Below are 13559 nucleotides of genomic sequence, written 5' to 3'. Positions count from 1 at the left end.
TTTTGACAGGAAAATATCATAATTTCCTCCTCCACCTTCAAATTTGGAGCAGTAGTCATGGATTTGTTGCCCCAGAAATCAGAAAGGTCATTATCAGAAAAAGGGAGAGAACAGGTGCTTATAAATCCTAGGTATACTTGTAAGGCATACAATGATAGAAGGTTGAAATTTTCATGGGTATCATCTTCCCTTTTCCCACATCATTTTTACTACAACGTTAAAACATTGCATGTGACCTTTTGCATTAATGATCACTCCCCTAGGATCTGGTGAATACCTGTTTGTTGATAGAAGTAAACCAAAAACAAGGCCATAAGGAAGGGAAGGGATTCATCTGACAGAGGTGAAGCCTTCCAAATTGCACGTACACACACGTGCACACACATACACACAAAATTCCCATTTAGAGAATAGATCACTTGGGAGTCTTAAATGCTATTATTACTAAAGGCAGCACTATAATATTCCTTTAAAACAAGTTCCTTCAATACACTTTATATTATTCAATTTGCAAAAATTTCAATTCACACATAACTTTTCAAAAAAGATTCTAGGAAGGATTATAGGTATACATTGCATCCAACATAGCTGTTTTCCCTGAAAATGTAGTAAGTGGCTCAATAAAGTGAGTATGGAAAACTGTATGCTAAACAGCTTCAGTCAGTCAACAAACATTTGTTAAGCACCTACTATGTTCTAAGTGCTGAGGATATAAAGAAAGAAAAATACAGCCTCTGTCTGCTGGGAGCTCATCTTAGAATGGGGAAGATCATAAACAACTACATATAAATAAGATCTAAATTTAGTAAATAGTAATCATTTCTGTTTTGATCAGAAGCCTGAAGATCTCCTTCCAGATTTATCTATTTAGATTTTTTTTTTTAACTAGGTAAAAGAGTCCATTCTTTGCCTCAACTACTACCTAGTCAATCACTGAATGGGTGTTGCTTCAGTCAAACTGAGACTTGTTGAAGACATTAGCTTTAAAAGGCCATTTCCAGTCCTCCTGATCTATATCTGGCTACTGACCCAGATGGCTCTGGAGGAGAAAGTAAAGCAGGTGACCTCGCCCAGCCTCCCTCACTTAAATCTAATTCACTTGCATGTCACGGCATCACCTCCCTGATGTGTTCTTTAAAAAAGAAGCACAAATAACAAATGTGGTAGACTTGAAGTAATCCCAAAAGGAAAGAGACAGGTAAATCTTCTCAAGGATTAAAAACTGAATTCTTGGATCATTCTATACTTAATAGGCTTATTTTATTATGTATCATCATTAAATACCAAATGACTCAGACCAAAAGTATACAATTGACAAATTCTCAATTCTTAATGCAGATTAGAAATGCCTCATAGAACTGTCACCCCTCTAAGGTTTTGGGATTCCAGTACAGGAAGCCAAATTCTAGTATTCTATATTGCCAGATTGCTCTGAGGCACTTCAGGCTCAAATCCCTACTCTTGCACAAATACAAACTAAAAGACCCTGAATTAGATGGAAGAAATATAGCCCTAGAATTGAAGTCCCTATACCAAGAGAATATTCAGAAATAGATTTACCAAACATTGATATATTTGAATATTTTCATGACAATATCCTATCATTTCATTTCCCCCGCTCAACTAGAACCTTCCTCTTTCCTTTGTCTCTGCTTAAGATCTCAAGATCTCGATCTGTTTAGGATTAAGTCAACTATGCAATGTAAATAGCTAAATGGCTCACTGGATAGAGCACTGGGCTTGGAGTTAGCAAGACTGTAATTCAAATCCAGCCCAAGATTACCAGCATTTGACTCTGGACAATTCTCTTAATTTCTGTTTACCTTTCTCCCAATGGAGAAAGAAATGGCAAGGAGAGTTGGACACAAGTGAACCACAATTTGACACCAAAAAAAGCAGGATTTATTCCCAATTAAAAAAATAAAGACTAAAGAAATAAAGTCAGTCAACAAACATTTGTTAAATGCTTACTATGTTCAGAAGCCCTGTGGCTTAGCATTGAGGATGCACAGAAAGGAAAAGACAGGGAACACAATCTCTTCCCTCAAGGAGGTCACACTTCTAATGATGGAGACAACAGGGAAATAATAATGCATATGATACATATCTATAGATTTCTACAGATTTACAGCTTAAATGAAAAGTGATCTCAGAGGAAAGGGACAAATAAGGAGTAGGGATGTCTAGTCTAACTTTTTATGACCCCATTTGGGTTTTTTTGGCAAAGATACTGAAGTGGTTTGTCATTTCTTTCTCCAGCTCATTTTACAGATGAAGAAACTGAGGCAAACAGGATTAAGTGACTTCTTACAAAAAATGGAATTTGAACTGGGAACCCAGGGAAGCTAAAAGGTAGAGAAGATGAGGTAAAAAAAAATCTCAAGTGTGAGAACTTGGGGGAAGGGAAAGGGTACATGTGACAGCCAGTGAAAAATTATATAGTGATGTCATTTTGATCCTCTTTAAGAATGAAGGACAAAAAAAAAAAAAAAAAAAAAAGAATGAAGGACAACAATTAACCAACCAGCAGTGAGCAACCCATAGAGTTGTATTTCCATGTAGGGACAAAGACTTAGAGAAAGGTTACTTCAACTCACCAAGTTAGTTGTACAAAACAAAATCTTGAGCTGCTGAACTGATGAACTGATAAAAATCACCCCAAAATGAGAATAACTGTAGGCACTGAGTGCATATGCTTAATGAGTTGATTAATATTAACTTCTCATTTCTAAAGGAGGAGTTTTCTGCCATTTTTGAACATGGGTTGGATGATGAGGGAGTGGAAACATGTCAAGGAGAAACAGGCAATGGGGAGACCAGGAAGTCTGTTAATTTTGTCACCCTTCCTCCCAATCAATTGGAATAATGAGGGAGGGACTTTGTGCTTCAGGATAGGAAATAAAAAAGACATTCATACATCTATAAGCATCAATTTACCCAGGGACTGCTCCTGCGTGGATCCCCCTTTTCTTGCAAGAACTCTATATAAGCCAATTTACTTCATACACTCCAGAGTCCTTTTTATCCTTGCAGCATATTTTTTTTTTTTTTAACATCAGCTAACAGAATCAAGAGGTGGAGTGGTTTATCAAAGAATAGCAAAAAGACCAGTGTTGCTAGTTATTAACCACTACTCGAGGGTCAGCACGATATTAGGCCCCATAGGAAAATAGAAGAAAATAATAATAGCAGGTCACATTTATTTAATACTTAAAGGTTTACAATGAGTCTTATAAACATTATCTCGGTTTATGCTCACAACAAATCTGAGAGGCAGGTCCTATAATTATTCCCATTTTTTTTCTAATGGACAATACTGAGGTTGGTTAAGGTTAAATAATTTGCCCAAGGTCACACAGCTAGTATCAAAGACCAGTTTGTTTGAACTCAGGTCAATCTGATTCCAGAGCCAGTAATTTATCCTCTGCACTACCTAGATGCCCCGAAATGATCAGAGACTCTAAACTTGAAGAGCCTATGCTATAATTAACAAAATTAAATGTCTTGCCCAGAGTTGGACCTGGACAAAATTATGTCCTCAATCTCCCCTCTCTGTTTGTTATCCCTTCTTATAACATGTATTCTGCCCTGCCCTAGACAAAAATATGGTGTTTTCCTACTAAGAATTAAATTCCTTGTTTCCCCCACAAAGGAATCTGATATCAGATATTTATGCCTTAAGTATGAATTTATATTAGTTTTTACTTCTTCCAAGGATATTTCCATTTTAAGCCTAACTGTGAACTAAAAGTCTTTGGATTCATTAAAATAATTTCCAGTATTAGTGGACAGATAAGAAGGAATAGAAGGAAGAGGGACTTTCCTAGCACTCGTTAAATGATAGTATATACTTTCTTTGTTGTTGTTGACTCATGTCTAACTTTTTGTGACCCCATTTTGGGTTTTCTTGGCAAAGATACTAGAGTGATTTGCCATTTCTTTCTCTAGTTCATTTTACAGATGAGGAAACTGAGACAAGCAGGATTAAGTAATTCGCCCATAGTCATAGTTCTAGGAAGAAACTGAGACTGGATTTGAACTTAGGTCTTCCTGATTCCAGGTTTAATGATCTATCTACTGCACTATCTTTATCAATGTGTTGGGCTGGCTTTCACAGATAGGTGAAAGATGATAGAAGAGAAAAAAAAAAGAACAGGAAAAAAAAAAGAAGGAAGATGGAAACAGAAGAGAGAATGAGACAGAAACACTGACGCATAGAGAAAGAGAAAGACAGAGATAGACAGAGAGAGAGACAGAGACAAAAAGAGAGTCACAGAGAGAGACAGAGTAAGAACAGTTTTATTAAGCACCTATTATGAATTAGTATTGCAATAAATACTGGAAATTCAAATACAAGAAAACAAGAATATTTATTAAATACCTATTGTATACTATCACTGTGCTAAATGCTGAGGAAATAAATACAATCAAAGAATATATAAACAAATATAAACTATCTTTGTAGTAGCTAGATACAATAGACAGATTTGAAGCTGTAGAATATTATGTTATATAAGAATTGAAGATAAAGAACCTGGGTTCAAATTATAGGATTATCTATATGACCTAAGCAGATTAATTATCCTATCTGGAACTCTTCCAGAATGAGGGGATGGGCTAGATGGCCTTTGAAGTCTCTTCTAGCTCTGAATATATGGCTTTTCAAAGTTAATATAGATAAAAATAATCTGGGAATTCAGGCTAAGGGGAAAGTGAATATTCACTGGAGTTAGACTGAAAAGCCTTTTGAATATAGACTTGAATAAATAGAATAGGAAAGATATTCAAGTAAAGATGGGAATTTCTTTGAGCCAGGAATGATGAGAAACCTACTGGCAAACATGAAATGGATGAGCTGTCAGTTTTCTTCTAGCACTATCATGAGTTCTAAACACTCAAAAAAATTTTTTTGTTTGGTTTTTTTCTTGCACCCAGCATTAGCAGGAATGAGGCATAAATATATCTTCTCTTTATGCAATAAAGTCATGTTTAAAAGAAAGCTTGGCATCACAAACTGCAAAGAGAGCCACTTTATATAACAAAAATATTCAGATTTTCCTCCAACTGAAGATTTGGAGCTCATCTGTGCTAAGCACCTGGAAATTTTATTTGCACAGAAATTATTGATGGGAAAGAATCCAGGAGTTTCCTGCATATTTTCCGGGGTCCCCCAAACATCTGGATCCTCTGGACACCTGGAGAGAGGCTTTGAATCCAAATTCATTTTCTTTTATAACATTCTCCAGAAGGAACTGGATGGCTTTAGTTGAAGCTTGATTATTATTATAGATGCCCTCATTTGGATTTGAGCCTGGAATTCATTGCCCCATTTGCCAGGAGAGATAAAAGGGCATTTATCAGAAAAATAGGGATAATAACAGTTCACATTTATGTAGTGCTTTAAGGCTCACAAAGCATTTTATCTTCATTATCTCCATTGTTCCACCCAATAACCCTATGAAGTAAGAGCTATTATTATCTCCATTTTACAGATGAGGAAACTGAGGCTGATAGAGATGAAGATTTGAATTCATGTTTTACTGACTTCCAAGTTTAATATTCTAACTGCACCCCCCCACAAATCCTTCTCCAAGTTCCTAAAAGATTAGTTAACATTCCTTAGTAGTGTTTTAAGTTTCACAAAGTTCTTATAAATATTATTTCATTTGTCCTCAACAACCCAGTGAAAAATAGTCAACTTTGTAAAATGTGTCATTTGGATTTTAAAAACAAAACAAAACAGGAATTGATAGTTTTCCCAAAGGAGAAATAAAATTGTGGAAAAGATATGATTGTATGGGGGTGGGGAAGAAGGAGAGTCAGGAAAAGAAGAAAATTCTGACTTTATTTTTTTGTAAATACTTCTCTCCCCACCTTTTTTTTTTTTTTTTTTTTTTTTTTTTTTTTTTTTTTTTTTTAGCCCAGACCCCATGTGTTATTTGGCATTTCTGGAATTTGGTAATCTGGCCCTTTGAAAAAAGTGAAGACAGACATATTAAAGGACTGTCTCCCTCCCCCATCTCGCTGCTAACAGAAGAATGACAGATTGGGTTGTAAAACCATCCTCCTAGCTGAAAACCATCTCATCATTATTTCTACATCTGGATTTGTTAACTGAGCAGAACATTTAGTTTGAATAAATTTCTCAGCAGAAGTATTTTTTTTCCCCTATCACTGTTTCTCCCTGTCTTTTCCTCTCTTTTATTTTCTCTGTCCCTGTGTCTTTGTCTCTCTGTGCATTCTCTGTCTCTATCTAATTATCTATCTTTCATCTATCTATCTGTTTCTCTGTCTCTCTCAGTGTCTCTACCTATCTCTCTCTCTGTCCCTCTCCCTTTCTGTCCCTCTCCCCCTCTTTTTTTCTCTTTCCCTCCTTCTCTTCCTCTATCCCTCCATCCCCCCCTCTCTCTCTCTCTCTCTCTCTCTCTCTCTCTCTCTCTCTCTCTCTTTCTCTCTCTCTTCTCTCTCCTCCCTTTCTTTCCTCCCCTCCTTTCTCTCCTCTTTCAATCCTTTTCTTAACTCTTTCTCTTGTTCTTTTCCCCTCTGTCTCTTCCCTCTCCCTGCCTCTCTTCCCTTCTTTCTCTGTGCCTCATTCTCTGTCAAAGGAGGAAAAAAAAAGGAAGTGTTTTATCCAAGTGATAATGTAACATGTACAATGGATATATATTCTATCTACCAAGGAGATCAGAAATAAATGCTGTCCAGACAGGACAACTTTGTGCACAGTAGCATGATTTCTAATCTCTCCTGACAAAGAGAATTATGTAGTGCTTTGGGGTTTTTTTGGGCAGACTACTTCACAGCTTTCTAGAATGGGGCAACAATTTTATACTTTGAAGAGCTTTAGGGTTAAAAAAGAAGAAAAAGAAAAATCATCAGAGGGAGAAATCATGTAGTGTGATGGAAAGATGACTAGAAGTCAAAGAATAGGAACAAACAATTTTCAGAAGAAGAAAGACGAATGATTAATATCCATAATGAAAAAAAGTTTTCACTTACCAATAATATGAAAAATGCATATTGAAACAATTATAAAAATAATCAGCAATATACCAAAAATAATAAAAGACAGAAATAATCAATTTTGGAGGGGCTTTGGGAAGAAAGACCCTGATGGTGGGGCTGTGAATTGATCCAACCATTCTAGAAAATAGCTTAGAACTATACTAAAAAATATGAGTGGAAAGTAGAAAAATGCGTTAAAAATCATAATCTTTGACAAAGAAATCCTTCTAGTATGCATTTAGTCTCAAAGAAGTAAAAATAAATGGTCAAATCCAATATATACCAAAATATGTAGGAATAGTTTATGTGAATGAAAAAAAAATACTGGAAACAAAGTAAGTCCCTAATATCTGGAAGATGGCTGAAGAAAAAGATGATATACAATTGTAACAGACAGTGATTGGGCCATCAGAAATGACATACAAAGAATGCAGATAATCTCATGGATACAACTTACGACCTCACCAATAGTGCTTTAGTAAACCTGGACTTCCTTATTCATGGGGTTTCTACAAGTGTGTGTATACGTACATAACTATATACATAATACACACATACATATACATACTCATATATATACTTATGTCTGTGTATTATATCCAAGCAGCTAGATTGCACAGTGGATAGAGTACTAAAACCTGGAGTCAGCAAGACCTGAGTTCAAATTCCATCTCAGACTATATCCATCTTCATCAACTATATGATCCTAGACAAGTCATTTAATCCTGTTTCCTTCAATTTTTTGAAGGAAAAATTGTTGGATCAGTATGAATTGGAAAAGGAAATAAATCGCAGACCAATTCAATATCTTTGCCAAGAAAACTCCATGTGAGTTACAAAGAGGCAGACATGACTGAAAAGTCTAAACAGCTAGTTATCTGTGTGAGTGTGTGTGTATGTGTCTATTTACCTCGATTTACCCTTATCCCTCAAATATAGGTGCTTTACAAGCATTCAAGGTCCATATAACCACTGCTTATTACCCTTATCTAGCTTCTTATCTTCTAGCAGTGAATAAACGATTACTTATGAGCCAAATCCTGACTGCTAGCTTATTTCTATACAGCTAAGAGAATTAAGATTTTTTAAAACATTTTTTCATCCTCTTTAAAAAAAAAAAAATTTAAAATGCAATTATTTGACCTGATTGAGGGCAGTGGGAGCTGAAATTTGCTGACCCCACCAGAAAGCTGACCCTGGCTTTCTATATCAAAATCCCAGGCAGGTATCAGCGAAAATAGTCAAAGAGTCTATGGAATAGGTTATCGACTTCATAGCTAAATTCTTTTAAGCAAATAGGTTAAATAGATCAGAGTATTATTTCTCAGATGGTGCCTCATGATACATTGTTGTGTGATCTTTGTCTTGATTGCCTCAAATTTCTTGTTTCCTCTTTATTTATTCAGACTCATGGTGTCAAAAAGTGGAAATGATAATTGCCATGGAGGTAAAAAGATCTGGGTCCTTGAGGAAATCAGTATAAGGGAAATTCCTGTGTAGAACCTCTCCATTGATGATGATCAGAGTTTTGTGTACAACTTATGATGTAAGAGAATTGTTGGGGCAATGAAAAATTGACTCATTTATAGTTTTATAGGTAGTATGTATCAAAAGCAAAACCTGAATCCAGCCCAAGTGCTGGTTCTGAAGCTGTCTCTCAACCCACAGTGTAAGAAAAAAAAAAAAAAAAAAACTACGTTCAAGTCCTGATTTTGGCATTCAGAAGTCAGGTGACTTGCCTAGGATTACACATCTGCCTCAATTTCCTCATATGTAAAATGAGGAATATCTACATCCTGATGCTATTATAAGAATCAAATAAGAAATCTATGTAAAACCCTTTGCAAACACTGAAGTACAGATATACACATCTCCAAAACGGCTTTTTTTTTTAATTTTTAATTTAATTGGTGTTTAATTGTAATTAATTCATCAATAATAAAAAGCTAATGTTTATAAATACAAATTTGTGTAATGCATACCATTTTAACTGAATATATATATATATATATATATAATACATATATATAAAATCCCATCTGAACCTCCTAACAGTCCTGAAAGTAGGGGCTACTATTAGCCCCATTTTATGAATCAGAAGTTGAAGGTCCAGAAAGGTTCTAGCCCAAGATTTCCTGACTCTGAGTAGTATTCTATTGTCTTCAGTCATCTAGTAAATTAATAATGATCACGTTTTTTAGTGTCTATTGAAAACATTTTATTTAAACATTATTTAAACTGAGGGTTTCTTAGTTTATTTTTATTGCTTATTATTAGAAAGAAATAATGTTCCAGAATTCCATGGATGTATAAATTACATAATCTTTCAGGTCCTCTTGAGGACTACTTTCAATCAGGATAATTTTCAAGAGGTCACAAGGTCTTCTTTAGGGTGACTGATAATCTGTTGATTTTCTTCCTTGATTAGAGATAGGTCAAGTTTGTTCATTATTCTTGATATTATACAAACTCACATGACATAATTTCAAAGTTGGAAGGAACCTCAAAGGGAGTAACCTAAGTCATTCCAGAATCTACCAAAAATTCCTTTCAAAATAGTCAATCGGCCTCCACTTGAGAACATACAGTAACAGAAATACACACCCTGAGATGCTTCCAAGACAACCCATTGTGTTTTGGATCTGTGTTAATTATTAGACAGTTTTCAAGTTCTGCCTGTTACTCCTTGTCCTGTTTGGAGTCACATGAGATAAGTTTAGTATTAATTCCACATGGCAGTCTTTAATACAGGAATACTAAAGGTCTTCAAGCAGAGGTTGGATGATCACTTGTCAATGATACTATCCAAGGGATCCTTGGTTACGTATGGGCTAGACTCAGATCTGTATTCCTATGTACAAAAATACCACTGGGAAATGGTATCCTATAAAAGCCATATATTGAAATCAATCCATTTATAAAATGGTACTTAAGACACAATCTATTGAAAAGGAAACCCTGACTTGGACCAATGGTCTTGGTTTAGAATTTGGTAAACAACTTCTTAATGTCATTGTTAAGCCAGGAATCAAGCTTCCATCTGTACTTGAACAGATTTTGCCTATTAGTATGCTTACAGGTCACTTCTTACTTTATTATATCCTCAGTAGTTTACAGATGGAAATGGACACCAGACTGGAATATTAAATACATAGATGGGATAAATATAAAGATGGGAATATTAAATAAATAGATGGAATGAATATAGATGGAAATTAAATATATGAATGGAAACACAAACTAATCTTGTTTCCCCTCCCTTTCCAATCCTCCCTATCAAACTAGCTTGTGTTCACCATTGGAATATTTCTGGGTGTCTGATTTTGAAAAGTCAGGAAATGCTGACAAGGTAGAAGGGTTGCATTATATATTAGTTCTTTAAAACCAATAAGGTGATTAGGACATTAGTAAAAGTAGCAAAATTATATCCTGGCATCCTAAAAGTATTAATGTCCTCCTCATAATACTTTATGGGGTACAAAGCCAGAAAATAACAACAGCAAGGCAAAAAAACCCAGCTAGGTGGCTCTATGGATAGAGTATTGGACCAGGGCTCAGGAAGACCTGAATTCAATCCAACTTCAAATATTTCCTAGCTATGTGACCCTGGGCAAGACATTTAACTTTTTAATTAACATTAACTTCCTTAATTATAAACTAGGCATAATAACAGCATTTCCCTTCCAGGGTTGTTATGAGGATCAAGCAAGATAATATTTGTAAAGAATTTCTCATAGTACCTGGAACATAGGCATTATATAAATACAAGTAGTGATGATGATGATGATGATGATGATGATGATGATGATGATGAAGGGATTCATTTGAATTTCACCCCATCCCAAAATATGCACATGATTTTTGCAAGCAAATTAAGCATTTACTATTTTAACATAAACATAGGGAAGGAACCACTATTTTCCAACACACAAAGGGTTAAATTAAAAGCAGTTATTACCTTCAGTCTAACTTATTCTGCATTTAAGGAATGGTCTAAAATCTATTTTTAGCCAGGGACTTCACAGATTCTATTTCAGCTAAGAGCACAATTTGGAATTGAATTTTCAATTTTTCATTCTAACATAAAACATGACCCTTAAGACAAGAATGACCCCTGGCAACCCAGGGAATTAGAGGGTTAAATTCTACATGGGAACAGAATGAAAAACATGGCTTTAGACAATAGTAAGGGACCATTATCCAGTGTGCCATGCAAACCATTGAAATGATAAATAACTCTCCCTCATCTACTCACCCCATTTCCCCAGTGTTGCTATACCTGGGCTTCTAGAATTAATTAATAAAATCCTACTGAGGGATATTGTTTGATTTGTACCCACATTCACTAGCTTGGTTTCCTAAAATCAGCAAGAACTTATTAATTTCTTAGAATTCTTCCCCTTTAAGTCTTTCGATCCACTTTTTGAATAAATATCCCTTGAATTTGAAAACCAAGTCTCCAATTAGGTTTCTATGTTCATTATTCAATGCTGCAGTAGATTGGATGGAAAGCAAGCAGGACAATGTTGAAGGAGGGGCAGAGAATTTGACTCTACTTCTCTTTCTTTCTAAGCATGAAGCCAGATTTTCTTCAAGTCTAAGATCCTCTCTGGAGGAATTTGTATTCACTTTTGGCTGCCTAACCTACATAACAATGCGTGAGTGTTTAAAATGCTTCCTGGGGACATTATGAACAATTAAATTGGGCAAAACTACCAGGGTTCCGAGAAATGTGATTATGTATTAGATGTGGTTCCATGCTCATACATGCCAAGAAAACTGAGTTTGAAATCAGAATTGAATGAAATCCTGATTCTACTTCTAGCTAGTTCTATAACTTTGGGGGAGTTCTACCTTTCTGGGGCTTTGTTTCCTTCCCTACAAAAATGATAGGATTGGATTACATGATCTGTACCATCCCTTCTTTGGCTAAATCTCAAAATCCTATGGCCTGAGGGAATAAAGAAAGGGAAAAAGCATTTATTAAGTACTTATTGTATGCTACACACTATGTTAAGCATTTTTCATATATTTCATTTGTTCCTCACAAAAGCCTTGAGAGAAAATTGCTATAAAAAACTACCCATTTTATAGTTGAGGAAACTGAAGCAAACAAAGATGATTTTTCCAATGTTACACAGTTGATAAAAGCCTGAGATTGAAGATGAACTCAGTTTTTTCTGACTCCAGGCCCAACACTCTACTCCCTGTACCACATTTTGGAGGCTGGCTTCTAAGATAACAAGAATGATTAGATGACCTTTAAGGTCCCTTTCTTGGGACCTTAATCTTGATTCTGTAAGAAGTACAGGAGTTTGGTTTGCAAGACAAATGTTTTTTCAAATTTTATCTGCCAGAAGGGTATGCTACTTAGATGGAGTTCATTATATTTTCCTTATAAGTAGCCCCAACCAATAGACATCCTTCAGACAATGACCCTGCCTGACAGTAATTGTTTTGCTATTGTTATTGGGTTGTGTTTGTTTTTATTTTTTGAATTTTTTGGATTTTCCTCCCAACATAGGCAGTCAGTTTAGTATTAGACAATCCCATTTTTCATCCTTTGTGACATTCTCTAAGACAGCAATTCTAGTTAGACCTTTGTTTCTATTTTAAGAAGATGAGCCCCTGAACTACCCTTATGATTTTCCCTTCAATCATTATTTACCATAGCCCCTTAATTGTGAGGCACTGTGTATTCTGAGAGATGTGGATTATAGGGTAGTGGTGATAGGAAAGGCTGTTTGACTGCGAATTTAAAGATGCAGAAATGAACATTATAGTTCAAGTTGATGATTTTATCTCTTTTGAAGGAGACATCATAAATATTCCAGAGTTAGTATAGATGTCTTTATAATAATTTGGGGGGGAAAGAGATTGAGGGTTTTTTGAGTGTTTATCTTTAAAAACTTGTTGGGTCATGAAGCTGTGGGAGGAAAAAAACCTGAGACTAGGTGTCAGGAAACCTAGAATTAGGATGAAATGAATATTCTAAGGCTTTTTAAAAATTTCTCTCTCTTTTTTTTTTTTTTTTTTTTTTTTTGCATGTCTTGCTGAATGGCAGTAATGATATAAAATGGAAATTTGGAAACTTTTAAAAGTTTATATAAATTCATCTAACAAACTTTAATTGAGCATCTGTTGTGCTCCAGGCACTGTGCAGTGATAAATGGGATTTGGGAAATATAAAGCATATTTCCTCCCTTCAGAAAGTTTAAATTCTAGTTGGGAAAATAAGACAGACCAAAAGATAGATAGATATTTAGATAGATGGATAGACGGATGGAGAGAGAGAGAGAGAGATGTATAGTGAGAGACACATAGAAAGAAAGAGATAGATAAATAGAGAGATAGAGAGATAGGGAAAGAGAGATAAGTGGAGAGACTAAGAGCAAGACAGTGAGAGAAAGAGACAGAAGAGAGACACGGAGAGAAACACAGAGACAGAGAGACACAGAGACAGAAACAGAGAGAGACAGAGACAGAGAGAAAGAGAGATTCAAGGCAGTATGGAACAATGATTGAGTATTGAGTATAGATTCAAAAGTCAGTGC

Source organism: Sarcophilus harrisii, chromosome 1, assembly GCF_902635505.1.
Source record: "Sarcophilus harrisii chromosome 1, mSarHar1.11, whole genome shotgun sequence".
Taxonomy (NCBI): Eukaryota; Metazoa; Chordata; class Mammalia; order Dasyuromorphia; family Dasyuridae; genus Sarcophilus; species Sarcophilus harrisii.
Note: the sequence above shows the minus strand (reverse complement) of the source record.